The following is an 8,677-nucleotide window of genomic DNA, read 5'->3' on the forward strand; positions in this document are numbered from 1 at the left end:
TTAGCAAGATTTTGTTGAAAGTCCAACACCTTCTGTTATTTAACTGGCCATCCAAAATGATGGGACCTTGTAGACACCCCATTTTTGACCGTCCTCAAGATTTGAATGTTCTTGTAGGTACATCCAGTGACAAGTTTGATCACTCGCCGAGCACTCGAATTTCGTGACAGAACGTCACAAGTTTGAGCTTTCCAAACCCTGTATCCATTTTGTCTCATTTTTGGACCATGTGTTGGTCCTTTCAGTATGTTGTTTGTGATGCATTGTCGGTCGCTTTTGTGCACTGCCGGCCATGCACTTTGGCCTGCCGGCCATTTATGAGCCCTGCTAGCCATCAATGAGGCCCTGCCGGCCATCACTGACGGCCGGCCGGCCACCAATGTTTCAATAGATATTTTTGAGCCAGCTGTTTGCAGGTTGGACCATCTGCACCCACATGGATGGCTGGATCTCTTCAAGAGGATTTTTCATCCTCTATATATAGAGGCCCTCCTCTTGCATGGAGGGGGTTACAAAAATTTGTGAGCAATTTTTTTTTCCTCTCTCTCTCTCTCTCTTTCTCTCTCACACTAGAATTCTCTCTCTAAATATATTGCCTTGAAGCTTGAATTCTCTACACTTTTACTTGGGTGTTCTTGATCAAACTTGATCATCTTGGTGTGGAGGTTGCTTGAGATGTTGTTTGAGTACTAGAAGAGGGTTTTAGCTTGGTTTGGCTTGTCTTTGTTGCTGATTTGCTGCTGTGCTTCAAGGGTGAGGAGTTACCCCTTTTTAAGCTTATTTTTGTACATTGGTTTGGCCAACTTTGCATGCTGTTTTTAGCCTAGTTGTCAACTACAAGAACCTCTATTTTTAAGTGTTAAAAATGGTAATTTGAGGCCCTTTTGGGGTTAGGGGGTTCCCCCCTCTTTTGTGGCTTATTTGCTAAGCTTTGTGCCATCTTTTAAAGCCTTTAAGACAATTCTTTTTTGGCCCTTCGGTGGTAAAAACTTTGTTTTGAGGTCCAAAATAGGAGGGGGTGCCCTCCCCTCCTTGTGTTTTGTTTGCATGTGTTGATGGCCTAACATATGAGCATGTGTTTCTACCTTTTTGTGGCTTAGTTCAAGCATATTTTTGGCCTTATTTCAACATGTTATAACTCTATTTTTGGCTGGTTGAGTCACTTCTTGCTTGCTTCTTACACTTGTAGTGTAATCATGCTTACTAGCTTAACATACTTGATGTTTTAACCTATTATTCTAGCATGTGTTGGCTCCACTCCAACATGTTTTTGGCCTTGCTTTGACATGTTTAAACTCTGTTTTGAGTGGTCTTGGTCCTTTGAGACTTGCTTTGTATAGCTATAGTGTAGTTAGCTTCACTAGCCTTGTGTTTTGAGGCCCTTAGCATGCTTTGCTTGTGATGTTTGCATGATATATCATCATTTACCATGTGATTTCAGTGCATATACCTCTACCACACTCTCACTTATATCACTCTTTCATTGTGTTTGAGAGTTGTGCCTTTGCCTTGTTTATGAGCCAATACATGAGCATGTCTTTCTTGCTTTTCATGCTACCATCTCAGCTCATTTTAGCCACTGTTTTGGCATGTTTGAGGTTTGTCTAGGGCTGGTTTGGCCATTTGAGTTTGATATTGCATGGTTCTAGTGTAAAGCTCTTCGCTAGTTTTAATGCTTAAGTCCCCTAACATGTTGTACATGAGTTGTTTGCATGTTAGAGTCTTGTGTTTCATGCCATTTCAGCACTGAAATTCTGCCACCTCCCTCATTTCTTCATTTTTCTATTTGTTTTGAGGGATGGTTAGTCTTAAAGTTGTGTTTAAGCTTGGGATTGAGGCTTGTGCTTAAATGGCTTTAACCCTCTTTTGAGGGTTCCTCTTAGTCAAAGGCATGGTCTCTCTCATGTCTTAAGTCATCTTTTGATTGACCTCTCTCTCATTAGAGGACTTTCACATTGGACAAATCAATTAAAGAATGGTTTGGTAACTTGTGTAAACAAGAATTGAGCAAAGTAAAACTTGAGCAAGAGAAGCATGTGTGTTGCATTGCATGTGTTTGGATCGGACGTTAAACCAAACACGAGAAATGTGAGACGTTTCATAGTCATAGTGATGAGACGTGTCACATTTCTTGGTCTTCATTGCCTTTGATCTCTCATGATAAGGTAATGGACTTATGTCTTTGTTTTGTGCATTCATTGAATTTGTGCAAGTTGGATCCTTGGCCATCATGCGTTGAAAATGCTTGATTGGTGGCTTTAGACCTAATGGTGCCACTCCTTTGATGTTTTGAGATGATAAGGAGTGGCATAATACAAACATGTCCCTAAAAAACCCTCAATTTTTCTCTGTTTTGTGCTCTGTTGTAGTCTGGTTTTTCAACACACCAGTGGCCAGCAGTGCCTCACTGGTGGCCGACAGTGCTTTACCCTTAGCCGGCAGAGGCACACTCTTGGCTAGCAGATGGCCGGCAGCCACCATACATGGCCGGCAGGCCATTGGTGTACTCCCCAGCAGTTATTTGGTAAGGTTCAGCAGAAAGTTCTTGGAGACACCCTGTAAACAGAGCCTTTAAAGAGCAAATTGGAAGGCTTTTCAGGACGGAAACCGAGGCATGCATGTTCAACTTCTCCAAGCAAAGCTGAGGCAGTGGAGTTAGCATTTTACATGTTTAATTAATGTACATTTGTTTTGTAATTTAATTAATTCGTTAATTAGTTAAAGTGTTGTAATAATTAAGTAGCTTAGTTTATCTATTTCTTTATTTTGTTGTGTAATAATTAGTCTAATTAGTTTAATTAGATTAGTTAGAGTAATTAGCTTAGCTCATTCGGACCCTCCTTCGCGAGGGCATAATGTTGTAATAAGTGTGCGTGCGTGTGTGCATGTCTTCAAACCCCACATTTTTCTTCCTTTTATTTAACCGCTTTCGATGGTTAGATTAGGGCATATTTTGATTAGCATACCTTATGCTTGCATGTTTGCATCATTCATTTGTATTGCATGCACTGAGCTCGGCGCATCATTCAAACTGCATCGCAATTTCAATACCTTTATTTGAATACGTGTTTAAAAGCATGTTATCAAAGTGTTGCAAATGCCATATTAGTATCCGAGCCTATTAATTCATATTGTATGTGTTGCATTAGGTATCTAACATAGTTAGGATCATGCATGATTTCTAACTAGCTTTTGTTTTGGTTCGGAGTACACTGTAAGTTTTACGCTTTAGCATACTTGCATGAGTGTGAGTGTTGCTATGTTTAGCATGCTTGCCATGAGGCTATGTGCTTATTTGATTAACTGCATGAATGCCTGCGGATAAAGGCTTCGTTGCTTGAATTGGGACAATTAATCGATTGTGAGTTTTAAAGCCCACTTTGCGAAGTGGCAAAATCATGTTTTAAAGCCCATCTTGTGAGATGGCAAATCCGTGCTTTAGCCCACTTGAGGGTGGCACTTTCAAACTATTTTCAAAAATAAACATGAGTTGTTTTGTTCTAATTCTTGCGATTTTAGTCTATACTTGTATGCAGTGAGCATCACATAGTAAGTTAGCTAATAACCGGAATAAGAACACATGTGTTTATAAAACAACATATCAGGCTTAGTAGAGGCCGATCCTTTGATCGGACGAGCGGGGGTGCTCATTTTAGGACCTTCCCTTCTCGTACCCAAGTTCCCGAGCTGAGGCAACATTGGTGATGACGGACACGTGGCCTTTGGCACGAGTCAAGGTTTTTTAAATTTCTCAAAAATAAAATATTTAGGTGGTGACTCTGTAATCTGGCAAAGCAGTCCATGTTTGGCGCTTTTTCTTTCAAAATTGATTTTCCAAAACCAATTGCTAGAATTGGACTCTTTGGTGTTTATCAGTCTCACATTGTACTTTGTGAGATTAGATTTAGAACCGTGACGGGAGTCCAAACTGTAGGACGACCAATTCGCGCCTTCTTCGAAAGGGGGGGGGGGCGTGAAGAAAGTCGAGTCCACAGACCTCTCGATACAAGGAGAAAGGATAAGCGGTGCGAATACCACAAGGACCATAGTCATGACACTGACAGTTGTTATGCACTGAAGGACCACTTGGAGGAGCTGGTACAAGACGGCTGGCTGGCGCAATGGCGCAATACATCCGAAAGAATAATCCATCAAACATGGTAGCCGTACGGCCGGATTCACCTCCATTTGGTGTAATTCACATGATATACAGCTTGCCATTGACAGCTGAGGTACATACAATTCAGTTGCAACCTAGCTTGCATAAGCCAATCACACTAGCAAAACGGCCCCATGAAACTGGGAGGATTAGTTTTGACAACACCGACTTAGTTGGAGTAACTCTCCCCTACGCCGATCCCCTCATCATCGAGCTACGCATGAACAGATTCACCATTGAACATGTTCTCATCGATTAGGAAAGCACTTCGGAAATAATGTATTACAAGACGTTTGTTAAACTCGGCTTCACTAACTCAGATTTGTTGCCTGCTGATTACCCATTATTCGGCTTCAATGCTAACCCCGAGTATCCTTTGGGCAAGATCACACTACCAGTTCGGGCGGGCACCAGATCAGTAGATGTAGAATTTCTAGTCGTCAAACTTCCGTCACCATACAATCTCATCACGGGAAGAACTTGGTTGCATACCATGCAAGCTGTGCCAAGCACCTGTCATCAATTACTTCATTTTCCGACTAAGTATGCCATTGAACAAATTCAGGGTTCTCAAAAAATGGCACAAGTATGCTACCTTGTTGCTGCTATAAAGAGACCAAAGGAAATAGAAGCAAATTCAATTGAAGTATTGGATTGGGAGAGCCTCGAGGACATTGGGAAAATCCCCAGCGAAAAGGCAACTGAAGATCTGGATCAGATCAAAATTAATAGGAGTCATGACAAGTTCTTCATGATCGGCACTTCCTTGAATGAAGTTGACAAACATGAACTTTTATCCTTCTTACTTGGCAACCTTGATGTGTTTGCGTGAACACCATACGACATGCCAAGGGTGGATCCATCCGTGGCCTAGCACCGCTTAAACGTTGATCTGAAATATAAGCAAATCTTTCAGAAAAGTCGGCGGTCATCCGCGGAGCATGCTTCGGCCGTTATTGAAGAAGTTGACTGATTGCTTGATGCCGAGGCAATTTGCGAAGTAACCTATCCCACATGGTTGTCCAATACCGTGGTTGTAAAGAAGAAGAATAGATCTTGGCGTGTTGGTGTGGATTTCACAGATTTGAACAAAGCTTGTCCCAAGGTTTGTTTTCCCCTTCCCATAATTGACCAACTCATAGATGCAACGGCACATCATCAACGTATGAGTTTCTTGGACGCCTACAGAGACTATCACCAAATTGCCATACATCTGGAGGATCAGGAAAAGACCGCATTCCTCACCCCAAGAGGAACCTATTGCTACAAGGTCATGCCTTTCGGGTTGAAGAATGCGGGGGCAACTTACCAGAGGCTGGTTATTGCCATGTTCAAGGAACAACTCAGCTGCACCACGGAAGTATACATCGATGACATGGTGGTCAAATCCAAGGAAAAGAACGCCCACTAGCCGATTTGGCAGATACACTCGGCATTCTTTAAAAGCACAAAATGAAATTGAACGCCTCAAAGTGTGCATTCGACATTAGATCCTGCAAATTCATCGGCTACATTGTAAACCACAACGGAATAGAGGCCAACCAGAGGCAGATCACAGCAATTCTAGAACTTGGTCCTCCTCAGTCGGTCAAAGAGGTTCAGAAGTTGATGGGAATGGCCGCCACGCTTAACAGGTTTATCAGCCATTCCACAGATCGCTGCTGACAATTCTCACACACTTCGGCAAGGAAAAGCTTTTGAATAGACCCCCGAGTGCCAGGCCGCTTTGGATGGCTTGAAAACTTATCTTCGATCAGTATCACTTTTGGTAACCCCCTCGGCAGGCGATCTACTCATTTTGTATCTGACTTGGCGGTCAGCATTGTACTTTTAAGGGAAGAACTCGGGGAGCAGCGACCAATTTACTATGTAAGCAAAGCAATGGCCGACGCTGAAACACATTATCTACCACTGGAAAAGCTCATCCTTGCCATCATCATGGCTGCCAGAAAACTGATGCATTATTTTTAGGGGCACACTATAGGGGTACTAACGGACTATCCTCTCTGGTCAGCGCTCCGTAGTGTGGAAGCATCAGGGCGCGTTTTGAAATGGACTTTGGAACTCAGCCAGTATGTGTAGACACCCCATTTTTGACCGGCCTTAAGACTCAGACGTCACCAGTTGAGTGCTCGGTGATGATGCATATTGTGCTCGTTTTGACGTTGCGGAGTCTCGGCTGAGAGCCTTACCTCCGGACTTCGGAGCTCTTTTGTGCTTTGCTCGGTTTACGAACCAGATCCTATTTTCTCTATTTTGTCTTCCCGAAGGGAGGGAGAGGTCTCGTAGACCATCTCTCAGTGGTCGTAGGCTACGTTTCATGGTCGTAGGCCATTTTTCCCCTTTGGAGACCAGTTTTCGATTTTCGGAGCCATCGGCCGTGTGCCTCGATTCGGGACCGCATAACTACATCTGTTTGCTCCGATTTTTGGCACACACCTTGTTTCCTCTCTTTTGACGGACACTGTGGCCCGAGAGAACACCTTCATGGTCGCACGCCACTTTCGGTACCTAACAGCCTGTTTTCGGGGCCCCAGGCCACGTGTTTTGGCCCTCGAACCCTCGTTTTGCATCAGTTAGGGTTCATTTTTGGTATGGACCCTATTTTCATTGTTTGGAAGGTGGTAGGATGGTGGGAGACCAGCAATTCTTTTGAAAACATTTTCTCTCTCCTCCAGTCGATTTTCTTGACAGAAAGCTGGTTTTTCTCACTTTTGGACCTTAATTTCTGGTCTCCCATACCACCATTGTGTTGTACTCATTTGGGAGGTCACCAATATGGGTAGGCCGACTAGCTTTTCTTCCTGACCCTTTTGAACCTTGCTAGAAAGCTCATTTTTCTCTCACCTGGGTCACATTTTCTGGTCTCCCACCATATAACTATATTCTACTCATCTGGGAGGCCACTTTTCTAGTATGGCCGACCAGCATTTCAGGTTGACCCTTTTGAACCCTGGTTGGCCGAAGTGGTCGGCCGAACACTTGAACTGGTCGGCCTACCTTTTGCTTTTTGGCCTTCCTGAGTGCAACACAGCTGTGCCAGCTGTGAAGCACTTGACCCTTCCTCCGAGATTTTGAGCCTTTGTTTGTCTTCTTAAGGAAGCTTTGGTCCATTTGCTTAGCTTCTAGGAGAAGTTTGACCCTTTTGTCAAGCTTCTTGAGGAAGCTTGACCCCTTTGGTCTAGCTTCCTCAAGAAGCTTGACCCTTTTGGTTAAGCTTTTTTGAGAAGCTTTGACCCTCTCTTGAGGCTTCTCCAAGAAGTCTTGGCTCTTCTCCTCTATAAAACCAACACTCCCCCTCCATTTGGAAGGGTTAGAAAAACCAACCAAGACATATACACTCCAACCTCCATATCTCTCTCATCCAAGCTCAAATACCCCATTGTTCTTGGCCATTACACCACACCTCATAGCCTACCACCTCCACCATCCATTCAATCATCTTGGAGCTATTTTTCAGAGGTTGAAGACTCATCTTTTTGGTCCAGAACTTGCTGCATTGCTGTGCTACAAGGGTAAGTCCTCATTTCTCCTTTTTTTTTGCATTATTTTGCTTCATAACTTAGTCCTATTTGCAAGCATTTCTGGGTTTCATTATAAACTGAAAAGTGCCTTATTTTGAGCTCCTCTTGAGGTTTGATTAAGGACACTTTTCTATTTGAGGTCATATACCTCCTTGTATGCTTTATCCCTCTTTGTAGGCTTATTTTGCTTCATATCTTAGCCCTACTTATGAGCATTTTCGAGATTTTTTGTAAACTGAAAAGAGTCTTATTTTGAGCCCCTCTTGATGTTTGATTAAGGGCATTTTTCTGTTTGAGGTCATTTACTTCCTTGTATGCTTGTTTGCCTCCTGTTTTGAGCCTTGCATCTAGGCCTTTGTTGCATGCTTTGTTTGGCCTTCTAGCCATTAAAATCTAGTGGATTTTCAGTGGCTAATACACTGTTTTGAGAGCCAAAATCAGAGTGGGGGGACCCCCTCTCTCCTTGTCTTGTTTGTTGGCCCTTTTGGCCTTCCAAAGGGGCTCCATCTTACATGCTTTGAAGTCTTGTTTTAGGCCCTATTATGTGAGTTTTGAGGTCTACCTTAGCTCTGTCTAGAGCCCTTTTGGCCATATTTTGTGTCCCTCATGCATGTGTGGAGCAATCCTCCTCAAGGCCTTTCAAGGGGACCTTTCATTGCATGTTTCATTGACCCATTTCAAGGCCCTTTTGGTGAGTTTTAGGGCTTTTATAACTGATTTCTAGAGTTGGTTTTGCCATTTTACATGTCTATCTTGTATGTGTTGAGTAATCCACCTCATGGCCCTCCAAAGCAGCCTATCATTTTTGCATGCATTGGATACATTTCAGTGGTTATTTGGGCATATTTTAGCATACCATGTTCCTATTTGTGGCTGGTTTGGTGACCTCTCTTGTGCTTTATATACATGCCATGTAAACCATGCTTACTAGCTTATGTCGCATGTTGTTTTAGACCTTCATGTTAGCCTTTTGTGGCCATGCTTAGAATTGATT

This window comes from Camellia sinensis, chromosome 6, assembly GCF_055761805.1.
Source record: "Camellia sinensis isolate YWXY chromosome 6, ASM5576180v1, whole genome shotgun sequence".
NCBI classification, from domain to species: Eukaryota; Viridiplantae; Streptophyta; class Magnoliopsida; order Ericales; family Theaceae; genus Camellia; species Camellia sinensis.